Below are 21,419 nucleotides of genomic sequence, written 5' to 3'. Positions count from 1 at the left end.
GTCAGAAAATGTACCCCTTCCCTCACTGTAGTGCGATCTTGGAGTTAGCATATTGAAGTAGCAGGTGGTGTGGGGGGCACAGGGGTCTTGCCCCCCTGCATATCGGTGTTTGGAGACATCTGGTGATGTCTTCTAAATGTCAGGGGGAGTGCACTGTTTTCATGGAGTTCGAAAATGGTTGAAACTGGGTTTCCAGCGAACAGTTTTTGACATTTGGGCTCGCAAAGTTTCCGTAATTTGCTATTTAGAGTTGCGTATATGCACGGTCACGAATTACATTATCGAACAAATGAAGGTAAACCATTAAAACCTTATGATAGAAATTTAGTGGCCTACTCTCCCATCCTTTGTTTTCAGAAACACTAGGAGAGCCTTACAAAAGAATAGGATATTTTCTTCTTTCTGGTTCCAGGGGCATCCCCTGGATCTGATGTTCTCCTAGTTACCATTCTTCATGTGTAGGTCTAGGATCCGACATCAGAGCTGGCAAAAACATAGACAACAGCTTAGCTGAAGCTCCTCCCTTCTCATAATGCTCTGCTGCCCTCTAACCCCCTCAGATCTAGTTTGCCGTGGTTAACCGACAGATGCAGATTGCTCGGGTCCTGTGGGATTTAAAATTTTCAAAATCATCACTTGTGGGTTATCCCTGCTGGGTAGCCCTCAGCTGGCCCAAGTACCAGAGTAAAGGTTTCCCCTGCTGCATCAGTTCTGTGAGTGTGGCTGACTTCATGTAGTCAGGGCTATAAAGGGAGACAGCCCAACACCATTACATCTGTCTTTCTTGCCATAGACCCTGAAGCAGAAGCAGTTTTGCGATTGTATCAGTTGGCCGTTGCCAAAGTGAAGACAACAGTCTAAAGTCAAGAACCCCGTTGGGGAATCATTTCTTGCCTTAAACGGATGTCAGAGAAAGTTGTTAATTGTCTCAGCTGTGGAAAGAAGATCCCACACCGAGACTTCCATTCTCTCTGCATCAGCTGTTTAGGCCCAAACCATGACGTTCCAGGGAGTCTGTTCTGTGCCCTCTTTAATGCTCGTACTATAAAAAGAAAAGCTGATATTGTAACAAGGCATTTTAGTCACTCTTTCCAGCAACACGAAATTGCATTGGTCTCTCATGCAGTTCCTGACTTTCCTAGGAAGAAAAAAGACAAAGCCTACAAAAGTTAGGCCCTCTGACTATTCCAGACTACTGTCCACCCTTTCTCAAAGCTAGGTTACAGCTGAACTAAGTGAGGTGCCTTCGTAGTCCCTGATGACAGCCGACGAGCCGCTGCAGGCCTCTACCGAGACCCATTCGGAGTCCGGCACGCCACCGAATCAACCTCCTCCAGCCAAGATGTCATGTGTTCCTCACGTGGTTGGGTCTGGAGCCGCTTTGCAGGCACTGGCTTCCGCAGAGCCCCCACCGACATAAGTCGGGGTTAAACCGAAAACGCCACCGGTCAAATTAATTCTGTATAAGGCTACTGAGTCAGCTAGGCCGAAGCCAAAATCTACCCCCAAAAAGATTCCTCCACAGGGCCCCAGCCACCGACCTACCACTAACCAGTCAGCCCCTCAATCACAGCAACTTCTCAAAATAGCAAAGGACCTGATGACTCTGTCAGGGTTAGCCAACCTCCCCCTCCCACACCAGCCAAAAGAAAGAGGACCCCCCCCCCCCAGAGGTCCTCACAGACTAGGAATCAGTGGATTCAGATCCGGTGAAGTCAGACAGGGAAGACTGGGCCTTTGCAGCATTTGAGGACTCTGATGCTGATGATCCAGTTATCACTGCCTCTCCCCCTGAGGACTTTCTTTCGGGGAAACTCTAAACACTCTCAAAGAACATTTTCAGTAGGATGCCCAGGAGTTACCCCAGTCTAAAAACAGACTCGGAGAATTTCTAAATCTGCCTCAGCATAAGCCTCTGGCTATGTTTTTCTAGAATCAGTCATCTCTAGATTCTCTCTCTCCTGCACCCAGAAAACTTGATAGATACCACAGGGTGCAAGACTCTCACAAATACCTATTTAAAAACCCTGCTGCAGACCCTGAAGTAATTACTCCGGGTCCTAAGGGAGTTAGAGCAAGCTCTTCGAAAAAACCCATCCCAAGTGACCAAGAAAGCAGAGCTCTAGACAAGATGGATAAAAAGGTTTACACCTCAGCCACTTTAGCTGTTAGGGCATTAAACTGTCAATTTCATATGGTCAAATTCCAGCAGAATGTGCTCAAACTCATTAAACAGAAAATATCTGCCTTGCTTGACAGGAAGACTACCAGAGAATTAACAGACCTCGTACAGTCAAGCTCTCTGGTAGCAATGAGCATTTCTTATATTGTGGTTATGATGCCTTGGAAGCCTCTACCAGGGCTGCAGCTACAAGACCAGTTATCAGAAGGCACGCCTAGTTTAAGGGAGCAACCTTTGCCTGACCAGGTAAAATCCAAGCTTTGATGCCTCTTTGGATAAAGAGCAGTTGTTTGGCCCCGAGGCCAAGGAGGTCATTAAGAAAATGGAGGACAAAGCCAAATCCATGCAGACTGTCAAGGACTTTTTGCAGGTATGGCATCCCAGGTTCAGCAGAAACTTCCCTACCAAGCACTGGTCCTTTTCCCCCTCAGGCTAAGCCAGTACAGAGAAAGGGACACAGAGACAGAACTCCTAGGCCGCAGGCACACAGCCAGTAAAGAATTAGGCAGTGGTCCACAGCCCCTCCAAGACAGGGGAGGTCTAAGCCCACTTCCTTCGTCAGAGAATCACAATGACTCCATTCCCTCCCCTCTGCCCCCCCCTCACCCCCCCAGGTCTCCAGACAGGCTAGGAGGAAGACTTTCCCTCTTCCTAGAAAACTGGCAGGCCATCACCTCAGATCTGTGGGTCCTGAAAATTGTTACCAGAGGGTACAGAGTCTTATTTCAAAGAAAAAAACAAGATCAGGTTGCCCAGACATACTTGCAAACCAAACAGCAGAAGCTATTCGCCAGATCCCAAAACTTTACGCCCAGGGTGCAGTAGAACCTGCGCCCAAAGAACAGACTGGAAGGGATTTTACTCAAGGCTGTTCCTGGTTCCCAGAAAAGAGGGCACATGGCATCCTATCCTAGACCTCCACCCTGAATCTGTCCCTTCTGGTTCCAAAATTCAAAATGTTGACACTACAAAAACTACTGCCTATGCTCTTACCACAAGCCTGGCTAGTGACCCTAGACCTGAAGGAAGCCTACTTGCATATTCCTATCAGAGAGTCCTGCAGGAGTTACCTAAGGTTCAGAGCAGGGTCCTAACACTTTCAATTCTCTGCACTGCCCTTCAGCTTATCCACTGCTCTGAGTCCTTACAAAGTGTTTGGCTCCAGTCATTGCTTACTGCAGACAGAGAGCCATACATTTAACCCCTATCTAGACGACTGCCTCATTCAGGCAGAAACCAAGGGAAAGCTCCTACAGGATCTCTCCTTTGTGCAGACCATACTGACCTTACCGGGGTTCACCATAAACCTGGAGAAATCCCAGCTGCTACCCACATGGATTACCTTCCTGGGCACTCTGCTAGATGCATCCAAGCAAATGGCCTCCGCTACCCCCCAAAGCAGATCTTTCTGCAGTCCTACTTCCACCAGCTGGCACAAAAGACCCACCTCACAGCCAAGCAAATATTACAAGTCCTGGAAATACATGGCCTCCTGCATCCTGCTGGTACCCCTTGCCAGATTGCATATGCAGAAACTGCAGTGGTACCCAAGGAACCTCTGGTGCCAACACACTGTCTCTGCAGCACCAAGTACCACAAATCCCTTGCTTAAAGAAGGAACTTCTGGTGGGCCCAGGCTTGCTTCTTAAACAAGGGACTTCCTTTTGTCCTTTGCCCACACAAGCAGACCTTGATCACGGATGCCTTAGACATTGCCTGGGGAGCCCAAACTGGAACTCTGCAAATCCAGGCTTTTTGGGAACAGGAAGTTCTAGGTCTACACATCAATTTGAAAAAAATGCTGGCAGTGCACAGAGCTATCCTAATGTTTCAAGAGCATCTGTCACTAGGGTTACTCCTAATCAGGACAGACACCACTGTAATGTGGTACAGCAACAAACAGGACGGTACTCATTCCTACCCCCTCTGTTGCCTTGCCATGGAAATCTGGCAGTCGGCATCAAATCTAGGACAACATCTCTTAACTTAATACCTCCCAGGGAAGCAAAACACCCTGGCAGATCACTTAAGAAAACAGATCATGAACGCCCCCCCCCCCCCCCCCCCCGAGTGGCAGTTGCACAGGGAGACCTTCATACAGATCACTCGCATCTGGAGGGAGCCAGACATAGACCTTTTTTACAAGCCACCAGAATAGCCAACTGGCCAAGTTCTGCTCAAGACAGTTTCACCTGGAAGCCTGGAGGATAGATGCCCTCTCCTTCCACTCGGGCAGCCTGTTTGTGTATGCCTGTCCCCCACTTCCTCTGATACCCAGGGTTCTACTCAAGATCAGAGAAGGACCAAGGGCTATCCTGATTGTCCCAGATTGGCTAAGGCAGTACTGGTAACCCCCTGCTCCTCAGCATGAGCATGTACCCTCCCTTTACCTTGCCTTCCACCACAGACTTTCTCACACAACAGGGAGGGAAGCTCCTCATCCAGCCCTTACCACACTCAAGTTAACAGCATGGCTGCTTCCTTAGACAGTTAACACTGCAGCCCTTGGCAATCAGGTGTTAGACATTATTAAGAAGTCTCGCAGACTCACCACCAGAAAATCTTATTCCTCTAAATGGAAGAGATTCATGTACTGGGGCTCCACTAGGTGCACCACCAGCACTAAAGCCTCTTTACCCCTGGTTCTGGACTACATGGCAGAGCTCCTCCATAAGGGATTGTCTTTTGGGTTTTTTCCTCCTTATTCCTTCTTTATTATCTTAGTATTTTAAGTTTCTCTAGGTGTTCCATTAGTGAACCATTTTCTTCCCTTTTGTTTGGCTTTTGACGCTTTTTTTTTTTTTTTTTTTTTTTTTTGTATTATGGCAACTAGTATAGAAATTTTCTTCTGGGAATATTTCATTTTTGGGAATATTTCTTCTCTTTTTGTTACATAGTTTAGTTTTCATTGAGTGTTGTGTGTGGGACAGACTTTAGCATTTAGGACTGTTGCTTGTTCCTCCGGATTTGGTTGTGTGTTCCTTCTTGGGTGTTATGTTTGCGAAACCTTTAGGGTTTGCGAGTTCTTCTCATGCAGTCGGAAGATGCCTGTTTCTGACTCACACGAGCAGTGCCTCTATTGTCTCGGTGCCGGCCACCTGGAGGTTGAATGCGGCATTTGTGCTCTGTTAGAGTGCTGAAATAAACTGCTCCTAAAAGGTGTGGTTCAGGGGTGGGGGGGGAGTGTGCCTTGGTCAAGGAGCCTTTGACCAAGTTGGGCCCATCTGATCACAAAAGCAAGGCTACCTCTTCCTCCTCCAAGGAGATTTCAGGTAAGAAAGCTAGGCTGTCTGATCCCAGAATCCTGGATCTGACTCCAGACTTAGCGGTGTTTGATTCGAGGGTCTCTGATCCTAGGACCTCAAAAGTTGACGCCCAGATCCAAGACCTCCAGTCCAAGGTTTCCGGATCAGAGAGTTCCAGAGTCGACTCCTGGATCCAAGGCCTCCAGATTGAGGCCTTTGGATCTGTATTGGAGTGGGTCTGCCACGGATCCGATCCTGCCAGATCTGAGAGATTCCAGAGCGATGCTCTTGTACCCTTCTGTTTCTTTGGTTCCGATACAATTAGTTCCGAGACCTGTCAGGTCCTATTGTTATCCAGCACCCCTCCTCAAAGGGGCCAAAGTTCTTCGTGTTTCACTGTTGCAGTCTTCACACTTGGGTTATCTGCCTGCAGGTAGCCCTCAGTTAGCCCGAATACCAGATACTTAGTATTTCTGCGTCCGGATGCTGTCGCTCCAGTACTGTTGTCAGGGGTATAAAAACAGGCAGCCGACGCCATTACATCAGTCTTTCTTGCCGAGGAGAAGCCCGAAGCAGAAGCAGTTCGCAAGTGCCGGTTGGCCGCTACCTGAATTTGTGGTGCTGCTGTAGCGTTGTCGCCTCAGTCGTTGCACGTTCGATTCTCAGAGCGTCTTCTGTGTCGGTGTCAATGGGCGTTCCTTCGTTGAAGGTTGTGCGTTAGGCCCGGCAAGCCAGCACGTAAAAAATCTACTGCCAATCATTAGTGGCCCGGAGTTCTGCTGTGGCAACCCCTGACCGGGAAAAGCTGAAAGTTAGTTGAATAATCCTGAAGTCTTCTAAAGCCAAGTACCCCGTTGGGCATCCTTTTTTTTTTTTTTGCTCTAACCAATGTCGGAAAAAGTTAACAATTGTCTTGCAGTGGAAAGCAAATACATCACAGAGATTTTCATTCTTACTACATTACCTGTTTAGACCCAGACCTCTACTTCTCTCGCTGTCTGTTTTGTGCCTTGTTTAACACCCGAACCATTCGCCGTTGGGCTCTTTGTCGCTAAATTCTTTCGCTGTCTATCTCTGTATTCTGAAATGGCTTTGGTAAGCCATCTGACTACAGATTTTCCAAAAAAAGCGGAAGGATAAAGACAGACAGAGACAGACCGTTAAGCTAGTCGCCAGTCCACCGGTACTCAGTGAGGCGCCTTTGCAGCCCCTGATGCCCACTTCAGTGTATTTACAGGCCTCTGCTGAGACCCATTCGGATTCCGGTATGCCGCGTGATGCTTCTTCAACTACGGAACCTACGGAGGTCTCTACCTTGGATGGGTCTAGAGCCACTCTGCAGGCACCTGCTTCTGAGTCAGTTCTTCGCTCTACCGATGTTCGAATTAAACCAAATTCATTTCTAAGCAAAACAACCGAGTTTCTTAGGCCCAAAGTACGCACTACGCTTAGAAAATTGACTACCAAAGCGCATGCTCAAGCTCCCATGCCACAAAAACAAATGCTTAGAATGGCTGAAGACCTTATTACACTGATTAGGGGAAGTCAGCCTTCCCCTGCAAAGAGACAAAGAACCCAGTCCCCTTCAGGTTTTACAGACCAGGAGTCCGATGAGACTGACATTTTTGATTATGAAGACATGCCCTTATCTGCCTATGAGGATTCAGTTGCAGAGGAATTCATTCCCTCTGCCTCCCCTCCAGAGGATTTTTCTTTTGGTGAAACCTTGCATACTTTGAGAGCACTTCCATTGGGAATGCCAAGACTATCCTCAGTCCAAAAAGAGACTCTGAGAATTTTGAGTTGCCTCAGCAAAGGCCTTTAGCTATACCTCCTGTCCTGGATGTTGTGGATGATTGAAATCCAGTCTTACTCCCGACACTTTACCTCTTTCCCCTATGAATCCAGACAGGTACTACAGAGTACCTGAGTTTCTGTTCAAGAATCCTACTGTAGACCCAGAGATAATTTCTACTCCAGAATCTTCCTCGTGTCCAGGAAAGAGGGCTCTTGGCACCCAGTCCTGGATCTTTCAATTCTCAACAGCTTCCTGGTGGTTACCAAAATTCAAAATGCTTACCCTGCAACAGCTTCTTCCCGTTAGCCAAGGATGCCTGGTTAGTCACCCTAGACTTAAAAAAAGCCTATCTGCACATCCATATAAGGGAGTCATGCAGGAAGTGTCTACGTTTCAGGGCAGGATCTATGCTTTATTAGTTCTCTGCACTTCCCTTTGGCTTATCTACTGCATCCAGGGTATTCACAAAATGCTTGGCTCCAGGCATTGCATACTGCAGGCAGAGAAATATCCAAATTTACCCATACTTGGACTGCCTGATTCAGGCGGACAGTCAGGAATTGCTGCTTCAGCATCTGGCATTTGTAAAAAAAAAAAAAAAAAACCTTCTCACTTCCTTGGGGATACACCATTAACTAAAAGAAATCACAACTGATACCTAGTCAAAAGATTGTATTCCTGGGAGCAAGCTTGGACACCACTTCCCAGATGGCATTCCTCACTTCAGAAAAGCAAGTCTACGACAGATTACTTCAAACAAATGGCCACCAGAACCCAGCTATCTGCAAGAAAAATACTGCAAGCTCTAGGGTTCATGGCCTCGTGTGTACTGCTAATTCCATATGCAAGACTGCATATGAGGAGACTTTAGTGGTACTTAAGTCTTTGGTGCATTCTCAGGACCTGGAAACAGTCAATGTTAAGTTGTCTATCTCGCCTTCATTCTTGCTGGTTGGGTTCGGAGCCGATCCTCGGCTCCGACTCTGCCATCTTCAAAAGCTCGAGAGCTGCATACTGGCTTGAGGCCATCTCATATCCCATGATACCTGGCGTTAGATACCCAGATCTCTGCAGTTTAGCCATGGCCCTGTAGCTCAATTCCTGCCAGGCAAACAAAACACACTGGCAGACGACTTAAGCAGAAATCTCCTAGACCCATATGAGTGGAAGCTGGAGCCCAGCACCTTCAACTTTCTGATTCGGAAATGGACCCCAGAGGTGGATCTGTTTGCCTCCCCCTACAACCAACAACTCGGCAAATTCTGCACCAGGAACCCTCACAGCAGGGCCTGGAAAGTGGATGGCCCTATCCTTTCAATGGGAGAACCCACTCCTGCGCAGCCTGATTGGTGCCACCCTGGACACCTACACCAGACCCCAACCCTGCTCTCCCAGCAGGAGGGACAGATTTTGCATCCACAATTGCAAACCCTAAATCTTGCAGCCTGGCTTATTTCTTGAATTCTCCACCAGCAACCCTAAGCAAACAGGTGCTGGATGTTATCCTTGAAGCCAGAAGGCCCAAGTACAAGGAAATCCTATGCTAAGTGGAAAAGGTATTGTTCCTGGATTCAGTCTAAAGGAGAGGACACAGCACTGCCCTACTTACCTCTAATCCTGGATTACCTAGCAGAACTACTCCACAGAGGCCTATCCTTCCCCTCCATTAAGATCCATGCCTCTGCCATCTCGGCTCATTACAACACCGACCCACCTCTGTTCTCTCACCCTGTAATCAAACCGTTCCTGAGAGGGGCAAACAACCTAAGGCCACCAAGAAGAGCACCCACCCCTGCTTGGGACCTTAACTTTGTGCTGGAAAAGCTAACACTTCCCCCTTTTGAACCTGCTGCTTCAGCAGAGTTAAAATTTCTCTCTTGGAAAACAACCTTGCTTCTGGCCATCACTTCAGCCAGAAGAGTGTCTGAGCTACAAGCACTGATGGTTGTGGAACTCTTCATTATTTTCCATGCTGACAGGGTTTCCCTCAGGACTAATAGTTCCTTCATGCCTAAAGTGGTGTCCAGTGTGGCTCTCAACCAATCCATTCATTTGCCAACCTTCTTCCTTAATCCTCAAAATAAAGGGGAAAGGATCTTGCACTCTTTGGACATGCACAGACAGCTCAGATTCTACCTTGGTAGGACTAAGCTCTTCAGAAATTCTGACCAGTTACTAGTCAGCTTTGCAACAGGGGCAGAGGGCAAGGCCATTTCAAAACAAACCATTTCCAGATGGATAGCACACTGCATCCATTTCTGCTACTCGCACCATGGAAAGCCAACCCCTCGGGGTCAGAACACATTCCACTAGGGCAACATCTACCTCTACAGCATTTCTCAGGGGAGTCCCTACCAGGGACATCCTGGAAGCTGCTACCTGGAGTTCTGTACACACCTTCACCAAGCATTACCACTTGCCTATCTTTTCCAAATCCAGGGCAGGTTTTGCTACAGCAGTCTTGCAAGGCCTACTAGCCAGCCCTACATCTTCTTGACTGCCTCCACCCTTCCTCAGCTTTGGGAATCCACCCAAGTGTGATGACTGCAACAGTGAAACATGAAGAACATAGTACAGTTGTGTACACTTGTAATAAATGTAGATCACTGTTGCAGTCCTGGTTTCCCTCCCGCCAGACCCCTAGTTCTCTCTCTCTCTCTCCTCTCTATGGGTATTAGTATTGGTATTTACTTTTTTACTGCTGGTGTTTTCCACATCAAAACTAAGCTTCCTATTTGGGGGCTCCTGACATTTGGGGTAAGAAAAACTGATGTAATGGCGTTGGCTGCCCTTTTTTTTTTTTTTTTTTTTTTTAATACCCCTGACAAACTGACGCTACTGGAGCGACACCATCTGACACAGAAATACTAAGTCTCTGGTATTTGGGCCGACTGAGGGCTACCTGCAGGCTGATAACCCAAGTGTGATGACTGCAGCAGTGAATAACACTCTAACATCTACATTTATGGTAAGTGTACACAACTGTACTTTCCCCGGACTGCCAAAGAAAGTGCTCAGGGTCCCGAATCGGGTCTCCAGCTAGATCCTGCATCTCCTCCCAGTCCTCAAGGAGCATCCTTCCTTCTGATATGGACAGGATAATGCAGTCCTTTTTAAAGGCTCAAATAGAGTTTGGGCTTCTGGCTTCCCCAGCCCATCAGACTAGGGAGCCTTCTCCTACTCTTCGGCTACTTTCCCCTTGTCCAACCCAGCTGGGATTGTGCTCAGGGGATGCAGTTGTCACCCCGGAATCCATGGAGGCGGGTTTGGTTCCAGGCCTTTCAGACCACTCTCTACCTCTCTGTGCGTCGTCTCTTGATAGCTCCGGTCCAACCTTCTATGGAGGGTTGGAGGTCTTGGCAGGGTCTGCTCCATCCTCCCTTGTGGTGGTGTCCATGGGAGAGGGGACTTTGTCCAGTCCTTCTGCTTTCCAGGTGGTGGAAAGGTGTCTCTGCTACCAGAGGAGCCTCCCCTGCTCGCCAGGCTTCATCCAAGCCTTAGATTTTGAGTGGACCTTCTCATCCTGTTCCTGGTCAGCCTGTTTGATCCAGCCTCCAGGAGGGGAGTTACCCCCGTTGGGGTCCCCACCTCTTCCGAGTCCTCCCTGGAGGAAGTGCATTGGAAGAGGACATGTAAGAGGAGACATCTTGAGTCCCCAATGGAGTCTCTCATGGATGACACGGATATCGATTCGGGGGATGGGTCCCATAGTTCGCTGCCTGGTGTCTCCTTTGGAGAGACATCCTGAAGATCCTTGAGACTAAGGGTGGTTGGTCTGCCCAGCCCCCATCATTAGAGGAAACAGTGATGTTCTTCATGTTTCACTGTTGCAGTCATCACCTGTGGGTTATCCCTGCTGTGGTAGCCCTCGGTTAGCTCGAATACCAGAGTCAATGTTTTTGTGCGCCGGCTGCTGTCACGTGTAGTCTGATGTCAGGTCGTCAGTGCTATAAAGCAAGGCAGCCGACGTCATTACATTAGTCTTTCTTGCCTTAGAGCCCATAGCAGAAGCAGCTCACCTGAGTGCCGGTCAGTCGCTGCCAGAAGTTGATTTTCAGCAGAAAACGTCTAAAGCAAAGTACCCCATTGGGGACCCTTTTTTTTTTTCTTGCTCTAACAGATGTCCAAAAAAGTTAACAATTGTCTCGCCTGTAGAAAGTAGATCCCACACAGAGACTTTCATTTTTACTGCGTCACTTGTGTAGTCCCAGATCACGACGTCCCTCGTCAGTTCTGTGCCCTCTTTAATGTGAGAACCATTTGCCGTAGAGCTTTGTAGACCATTATTTTCATGTTCCGTTTTCGAATTCTGATATGGCGTCCATCAGCCAGCAATCTGTCGACATTCCGAAAAAAACATAAAAATAGACAGGTCACACAAGGCTAAGCCTTCCGACAACACTACCTCTAAGCAAGTAGTCCTCTAGAATTCAGTGAGGTGCTTTCGCAGCCCCTGATGCCTCGACTATTTCTATGCAGGCTTTTGCCAGGACCCTTTCAGAGTCCGTTATGCTGCAGAGATCCACTTCATCTTCCGAGCCTTTGGCTGTCTCTGCCTTGGTTGGGTCCGAAGCTGCAATGCAGGCACCAGCATCCGAGGAGGCCTTCAGCACTACTGATTCTAGACAAAAAAACTATTGTCTTCTCTTCGACTACCGCTTCTCAGAAACTGACTGATTCTCTCAGGCCTCGAAGCCAGGCCAGTCCTAGGAAATCTGCTTCAAGCCACCATCTTGCTACTGTTCCCCACCCCAAGCTCAAATGCTTAAAATGGCAGAGGATCTCCTCTCCCTTATCCGAGGTACTCAGATCCCCACTCTAAAAAGGAAAAAGCATCTTTCTCCAGAAATTGACAGACTTGAGTTTGAGGGATCTAATTGTTCTGCTTTTGAAGAGTACATCCCTTAACTGTTTGAGGATTCAGATGCAGAGGAATCCATCCCTTCTGCCTCCCCTCCAGAGGACCTCTCCTTTGGGGAAAACCTTCACTCCCTCAGGGAACATTTTCAGTGGGAATCTCAAGACTTCCCACAGTCAAAGAAATGACTTAGAGAGTTTCTGGACCTACCCCAGCACAGACCCCTGGCCATCCCACCTATTCTGGAAGTGGTGGTTGGTGTTTTCCATGAATCCAGCTTAGCCCCTGATGCCCTGCCTCCTGCTCTAACTAAACCTGATTGTTAATACAGAGTACTGGATTCTTATAAATACCTGTACAGGAATCCTACTGCAGACCCTGAAGTCATTACACAGGAACCAAAAGGAGCTAAGACTACCTCCGCCAAGAATCCTCTTCTTTCTAACAAAGATGGGGTAAGAAAGTATACACTTCTGCAACCTTAGCTATCAGAGCACTCAGTTGTCAGTTCCATATGTTAAAATATCAATAACACACTTTGGAACAATTAAAACAGAGATTGCTACCACTTCTGACGGTGCCAACTCAAAAGTGCTGGCAGAATCACTGCACTCTGCTTGTCAAGTGACCAAACACTCATTACAATGTGGATATGACACCCTAGAAGCCTCTAGCAGGGCAGCAGTGATGGGATCTGCATGGCTGAAGGAATAACCTCTCCCTGATCATGTCAACTTATTGATGCACCTCTAGATAAGGAATGCCTGTTTCGGGAAAAAGCAGAAGAGGTGCTTAAAAAGATGGAAGACCAAACAAAATCTGAGCAAACAGTAAAATATTTCTTTCAGGTTCAACCTCCCAGATTCAGCAGGAACTTCCCTTCTAAGCACTGGGCCTTCCCTGCACCTAGCAGATAGGGCCAAGGTAAGCCCCGTAGGGGCAGGCCATCCAGGCTCCTATTCCAGGGCCGGCAAAGAAGCAAACCATGGACCACATGTTCTTCGTGTTTCACTGTTGCAGTCATTACATTTGGGTAATCTGCTGGCAGGTTGCCCTCAATCGGCCTGATTAATAAAGTCTTGGGTCCTGCGTTGGTTGCTGTCTTTCTTCCATGACGTCAGGTAGTCAGAGGTATAAAACATGCAGCCGATGCCATTACATCAGTCTTTCTTGCCGCGCAATGCCCGAAGCAGAAGCAGTTTGCAAGTGCCGGTCGGCCGACTCCTGAAATTTTCGTTTGAGGTTCAGAACTGAAGTCTTAAACTAAAAGCTAAGTACCCCATTGGGGAAACTTCTTGCTCCTTAGCGATATCAGTAAAAGTTAATAATTGTATTACTTGTGGGAAGCAAATGCCTCATAAGGATTTTAATTTGTACTGTATTCCTTGCTTATGCCCTAACGACGACATACCTTGCTGTCGGTTTTGTTTTGATTTATTTAATCAGCACACTATCTGTCTGCTGTACATTTTTGCTTCTAAATATTTTGGTTCTCTGTTTAATTATCCAGAAATGACGTCTGTTAGCCATCCGACTCCCGGAGTACCGAAAAAACACAAGGAAAAAAAGACAGGCCGTTGAGCTCCAAAACAGCTGCCGACGCTTCTAAGCCAGTCGCCAGTATTCAGTGAGGCGCTTTCGCAGCCTGATACCCGATTCTGATTCGCAGGCCTCTACTGAGACCCATTCGGAGTCCGGTATGCCGCAAGATTATTCACCTATGAAACCTGCGTATGTCTCTACCTTGGATGGGCCCGGAGCTGCTGTGCAGGCACCGGCTTCTGAGGGTGTATTCAGGCCTACAGATCTGTATATTAAACAGACACCACATTCAATATTAAGGTCAAAATCTCGATCTAGGTCTAAAAAACCGGCGCCCAGGCCACATGTTCAGGCCCCTATGCCTAAAAAACAAATGATGAAAATGGCTGAAGATTTAATTACTCTACTCTAATCAGGGGTAGTTAACCCCCCACCCCCCCCCCTTTTAAGAGGCCTAGGGCTGAACTTGACTCTGTTTCTTCTGAACAGGACTCTTGTTTCTTCTGACTCTTCTAATGAACAGGATTTGTCCATACCTACTTATGAGGACTCTGATGCAGAGGATTCCACTCCTTCTGCTTCTACCCCTGAGGATTTTTCTTTTGGGGAAACTTTACATATCTTAAGGGAGCATTTCCACTGGGAAAGTCAGGATTTTTCTGAATCCAAAAAGAGGCTTAGTGATTTCCTCCTTCTCAGCATAGGCCTTTGGCTGTACCCTCCTGTACTAGACATTGTTGATGTGTTTTCAGAATCCAGTATGGCCCCTGATTCCCTGCCTCTGGCCCCTTTGTAAGCCAGACAGATACTACAGGGTTCCTGACTCCCACAAATTCCTTTTCAAAAATCCTGTTGCGGACCCTGAAACAATTTCTCAGGGGCCCAAGGGCATTAAAGCTTCTACTGCTAAAAATCCTACCCCTTCAGATAGAGATTCCAGGGCGCTGGATAGATGGGGTAAAAAGGTTTATACTTCTGCAACCTTGGCAATCGGGGCTTTAAACAATTCCATATGCTAAAATATCAACAGCATATCATGGGATTGCTTAAACAGAAAATGATGATTTCTGACTGTGTGGAAAATAAGGATTTACAGGATTTATTGCGTTCAGCAGAACAAGTTGGAAAACATATTTTGCAATGTGGTTTTGATTCTTTGGGTGGCCTCTTGCAGGGCTGCTGTTACTGGGTCTGTGCTTAGAAGGCATGCTTGGCAAATTGTTGTATGCTCCTTTGCAGCAGGGCCGTCTGTTTGGCAAGAAGGCTGAGGAAGTTCTAAAAAAGATGGAAGATGAAGCTAAATCCTATGCAAACTGTGAAAGATTTCTTACAAGTACAACTGCCACGATTTAGTAGGCACTGCCTACAAAGAACTGGTCATTTCCAATTACTTCCAGAGCCACTCAAGCCAAACCAGGACATTTCAAAAGCACCAGGTTTCAGTCCCAAGGGACTTTCAGAATTGAGCAATGGGGTGCATCCGCTTCCAAATCTGTAAATAAAACACCTCCCTATGGTAAAGTCTCAATGACTTCCCTTTAAAATTACCAAGCACTTACCTCTTAGCCACCCCTTTGGGGGGGAAACTGGCTCTTCATGCAAAAAACTGGCAACATATAGCCCAGGACAAAAGGGTTTTAAATATAGTGTCCCAGGGATACAGATTTCATTTCCACACATTGCCAACTCCAAATGGATGGCCAGACCTGCCCCCAAATGAGTGGGCAGAGGCTCTGAACCAAGTACTTTCCCTCCTAAACAAGGGGGCAATTCAACTTGTACCAGAAGAGGAAAAGGGACAAGGTTTCTATTCTAGACTTTTCCTGGTACCCAGAAAAGACAAATCATGGCATCCAATTCTTGACCTGTCTACTCTGAACACATGGACATTCCAAAATTCAAGATGCTGACTCTTCAATTACTTCCTATGTTAGGTAAAGATGTTTGGTTGGCAACTCTAGATTTAAAAGAGGCTTATCTGCATATCCAATCGGGGAATCTCGCAGAAGATACCTCTGCTTCAAAGCAGGTTACTTGCTTTATCAGTTCTCTGCACTGCCCTTTGGCTTATCTACTGCGCCCAGGGTATTTACAAAGTGCCTGGCTCCAGTAATTGCATTTTGCAGGCAAAGAAGTATTCAAATATATCCATACCTGGACGGTTGTCTAATTCAAGCAAAAAACAAGGCCATTCTTCTAAAACATTTGGCGTTTGTAAAAAGGGTTCTTATTTGTCTAGGGTACACCATAAACAAAAAGAAATCACAACTGGTACCCTCACAAAAAATTACATTCCTCGGTGCAAGCTTGAATACAACCGCCCAGATGGCTTTCCTTAAGCCAGAAAAGCAACTTCATTTGGTGACTTACTTCAGACAGGTGGCCACAAAAACCCTGCTGTCTGCAAGACAAATACTGCAAGCCTTGGAGTTCATGGCCTCCTACATTCTTCTAATTCCATATGCAAGACTGCATATGAGGAAACTTCAGTGGTACTTAAAAAGTTTATGGAGTCAACATTGTCACAGCCTGGAAACTGTGTTTCCTATCTTTCCTTGCCTGCAACTAGAGTTCCTATGGTGGGCAGAGGCCTGCCACCAAAACAAGGGAATGCCATTCACACCACCCACTGCCGCCCAAACCCTAACTGCAGACGCATCAGACTGTGCATGGGGGGGCTCATCTGGCAGGGAAGTGCATTCGGGGCAAATGGAGACCAAATCAAATGCACTTTCATATCAATCAGAAAGAAATTCTAGCTGTACAGACTGCACTGACAGCCTTCAAGGGCTAACTTCATCCAGGACAACTAATGGTAAAGACGGACAACACCACAGTTATGTGGTACATAAACAAGCAGGGGGGTACACATTCCTACCCCCTTTGCAGACTAGCCATGGCATTGTGGAACACGGCCTTGAGCTATCAAGTACAACTACAAGCTCAATTCCTGCCAGGAAAGCTGAATATTATGGCAGACGAACTAAGCAGAAATCTCATGGAACCACACAAATAGAAACTGGAGCCACGGATTTTTAACCTGTTGACAAACAGATGGGGGAGCCCAGACATAGATCTTTTTGCCTCACCCCAGAACTACCAGTTGGACAAATTTTGCACAAGAACTCCTCACAAAAAAGCCTGGAAATTGGATGCTCTGTCCTTCAGCTGGGAAAACCTATCACTCTATGCCTTTCCCCCTCTGCGTTTGCTCTCCAAAGTTCTACTAAAAGTCCAACAGGACAAACCAAAAATTATTTTGATTGCTCCAGACTGGCCTCACCAACACTGGTGTACCGACTCCTACGCAGTCTGTCACAAATTTCTCCATGGCATCTGCCTCAGACGTCTTCCTTACAATCTCAGCAGAAAAACCAAATTCTGCATCCTCAGCTTCAAACATTGAATCTTGCAGCTTGGCTAATCACTTAAATTCTCCCTTAGCATCCCTCAGCAAACCTGTGATGGATGTCATTTTGGAGGCGAGAAGACCTAGTACTAGAAAATCTTATGCTGACAAATGGAAAAGATTCTGTGCCTGGAATCAGTCTGAAAGGATAAGCACAGCAGTGCCCAATTTACCTCGGATTTTGCAATACTTGATGCTTCACAAGGGCCTGTCTTTTCTTCCATAAAAATCCATGCCTCAGCCATTTCAGCTCATTACAACACAGAATCTCCCCTTTTTTCATCCTCTGCTAAAGAAGTATCTCAGAGGGGCCAAAAACTTGAGGCCACCCAGGAGAGCTCCAACCCCTGCCTGGGACCTTAACTATGTATTGGAAAAAACTCACTCTCCCTCCTTTTGAACCAGCTGCTACTGCAGACTTAAAATTTCTTTCCTGGAAAACAGCCTTCCTTTTAGCATTCAGTTTGGCTAGAAAGTTTTCTGAATTACAGGCCCTTATGGCAGTGGAGCCTTTCATCATCTTTCATGCTGACAGGGGGTCACTCAGGACCAACCCATCCTTCATGCCCAAGGTGGTATCCAGTGTGGCTCTTGATCAGTCCATTCATTTGCCAACTTTCTTCCCCAATCCACAGAACAAGGGGGAGCGAATTCTGCATTCATTGGATGTACACAGACAACTTAGATTTTACTTGGACAGGACTAAATCTCAAAGAAAATCTGAACAACTGCTGGTAGCATTTGCTGCAGGGGCAAAGGGAAAGGCTATTTCAAAGCAAACCATTTCCAAATGGATAAGCCATTGTATTCATTTCTGCTATAAGCACCATGGAAAACCTATCCCCCAGGGGATCAGATCCCATTCCACCAGGGTTGCATCTACTTCTACAGCCTTTCTCAGAGATGTTCCTAACAGGGATATTCTAGAAGCTGCTACCTGGAGTTCAGTTCATACTTTAACCAAGCATGATCATTTACCAATTTTTTATAAATCAGAGCTGGCTTTGCCACTGCTGTTTTGCAGGGCCTTAAAGCCGGTCCTAATGCTGTATAAATCCATCCTCCCAGCCATAGCTTTGGGAATCTACCCAAATGTAATGACTGCAACAGTGGAACACGAACACAGTACAGTTGTGTACACTTCCCATAAATGTAGATGTTGGTGTACCCTTTTCCTCAGCTTTGGGAATCTTCCTACAGGTGATTACAGCAACCGTGAAACATGAAGAACATAGTACAGTTGTGTACACTTACCATAAATGTAGATGTTGGAATGTATTCACTGTTGCAGTCTTGGTTACCCTCCCTCCAGCCCCCCTAACTTCTTTTGGCTATACCTCCACTTTCTTTACTATGCTTAAAAGCAAAGCCTTTTTGGTGTATTTGCTTTTTTGTTGGAGGTATATCTTTGTGCTTTTTTTGTTTAATTGCTTTCCATTGGGGGGGGGGGGGGGGGCACCTGACATCTGGGGCAAGAAAAACTGATGTAATGGCGTTGGCTGCATGTTTTATACCCCTGACGACCTGACGTCATGGAAGAAGGGACAGAAACCGGCGCAGGACCAAAGACTTAGGCTGACTAAGGGCTACCTGCAAGCAGATGACCCAAATGTAATGACTGCAACAGTGAATACACTCTAACATCTACATTTATGGTAAGTGTACACAACTGTACTTTTCCCTCCCTCCATCACCCACTTAACATTTTCCTCTAGGGGGACATAAGCTTCACAAGGTAGCTTTTTAGCCAGCAGGACCACTTATCTCTCTGATGGGTTAGGGCAACAAAAACTGATGTAATGACATTGGCTGCCTTGCTTTATAGAATTGACTAACGTCAGACTACAGGCGACTGCAGCTGTCCCACAAAAACATTGACTCTGGTATTCGGGCTGACCGAGGGCTACCACAGCAGGGATAACCCACAGGTGATGACTGCAACAGTGAATACACTCTAACATCTACATTTATGGTAAGTGTGCACAACTGTAATTTTCTGGAAGCATTCTGAATGGCCCATCTACCTCTTGGGTGTCGTCCCTCTACCGCTGACCCCTTGATCAATCTTGCCAGTAGGGTGTAGAAGGAACGCAATGCAGTGGAGCTGGTACCCAAGAGAGCGAACAAGTTTGAGTCCCCCTTCTGACAAATCTTTTTGGTTCAAAGCAGTTCCGCTGGATGCGAGATATATATATTCACACACACACACACACACACACACACACACACACACACACACACACACACACACACACACACATATGTTTGTGTGAATAAATATATGTGTGTGAAAATATATGTAGAGATATATATATATATATATGTGTGTGTGTGTGTGTGTGTGTGAATAAATATATATATATATATATATATATATATATATATATATGCGTGTGTGTAAATATATATATATATATATATATTTGTGTGTGAGAATATGTATATATATATATATATATATATGTGTGTGTATATATATATATATATATATATATGTCTATGTGTGTATGTGTGTGTGAATATATATATATATATATATGTGTGTGTGTGTGTGAAAATATATGTGTGAATATATATGAATATATATATATATATATATATATATACATACAATCACACACACACATATATAATGTGTGTGTGTGTATATATATATATATATATATATATATATACATTCATATATATTCACACACACACACACATATATATTCACACACACACACACATATATATATATTCACACACACACATATATATATATATATATATATATATATATATATATATATTCACACACATACACATATATATTCATATATATATGTGTGTGTGAATATATATATATATATATATATATATATATATATATGTGTGAATATATATATATATATATATATATATATATATATATATATATGTGTGAATATATATATATATATATATATATATATATATATATATATATGTGTGTGTGTGAATATATATATATATATATATATATATATATATATATATATATATGTGTGTGTGTGTGTGTGAATAGATATGTATATATATATATATATATGTGTGTGAATATATATATATATATATATATATATATATGTGTGTGTGTGAATATATATATATATATATATATATATATATATATATATATATGTGTGTGTGTGAATATATATATATATATATATATATATATATATGTGTGTGTGAATATGTGTGTGTATATATATATATATATATATATACACGACAGCTCGGATGATATTCCAAACGGGCAGAGGTCTGTTGTGGTTCTTAATTCTGGTCCGGCGGGTTCGTGTATCAATGAGGGAATTTTTAACAATATTAATGGATCGCTCAACCCCACGGAGGATTTGGTACTCATTTCGGGTGCCAAACCTAAGCGGGCACCACCCAAGAGGACATATTCAGTTAAAGACGGGTTTCAGGCTGGAATTTTGGACTCTGTGGAAGGTACAGTGAAATCAGCTGTACATAATAACTGTGAAGCAGGTAGCTTCAACACAAAAGCCAACTTGGACAGATTTTTAAAGTTACCATTTGAATTTAGTTGTGGTTCTAAAACTATGTATGATCACCAAAGAAACAATTTTGAAAACAAAGGTAATCCGTCTTTAAAAAGTATGATTTTTGAGTTTGGTAACAAACTCAATAAAATCAAAAGTATACAGATAGACAATATGTATTTACGCAAATGTTTGGAATGTAATATCATTCCCATGGGTCTCCGTTTTTTTAAACAACCCATTGGGATTGATATGAACACTGAAAATACCAAGAAATGTGAAGAAATGTTTAACAATTTTGGTAAACAGTTTATTGAGTTTATATTGTCATGTAATGATCATAAACTTAGTAGTTTATTGGAAGAGGTAGATAAGGTTAATTATACTATTACACATGATTTATTATTTTCACAGTGGGAAAAGCTGTATGAAAAACAGTATGCATACGCTGAGAGTAATGGCAGAAAAAGTTTTGATAGGAAGTGCAAAAAGTTTTCTAGGGATTTAAAGCAATTTGAGAATGGTACTATGTACAAATGGAACAGGAACACCACAGTTCCCAATGGTGCATTTCAAAAAGGCACCAGTAATACTGCCAATTATGTAGATTCTCCTAGCGGCAAAGGTGTGGATGATTTTTTATACCAGGAGACCGGGAGGGGGCACAAATGGCAAGAAGTAGGGAAGAAACAGAGTTTCAACAAATGGGGGTACCATTACAGGGATCAATAAATTCCAGTGTTGTTGGTAATAAAGAAATACTGGTGAACAGCACCAACAACATTATAAATATTGAAGGGGACATTAAGGTATATAACTATACCTCTTTCCCAGTTAAAAAGGAACAATTTT

The 21,419-nt window shown here is 44.9% G+C and overlaps 1 protein-coding gene across 1 annotated transcript in view; it reads left to right on the top strand.

Moving 5' to 3' along the window:
* LEMD3 (LEM domain containing 3) overlaps window positions 1-21,419 on the top strand; it is a 1,135,447-nt gene that overhangs the window by 40,763 nt on the left and 1,073,265 nt on the right. The window lies entirely within an intron of this gene.

This window comes from Protopterus annectens, chromosome 11.part0 (genome assembly GCF_019279795.1).
Source record: "Protopterus annectens isolate FY-2018-M chromosome 11.part0, PAN1.0, whole genome shotgun sequence".
NCBI lineage: Eukaryota > Metazoa > Chordata > Ceratodontiformes > Protopteridae > Protopterus > Protopterus annectens.
Note: the sequence above shows the minus strand (reverse complement) of the source record. Positions and strands in the feature narration are given on the sequence as shown.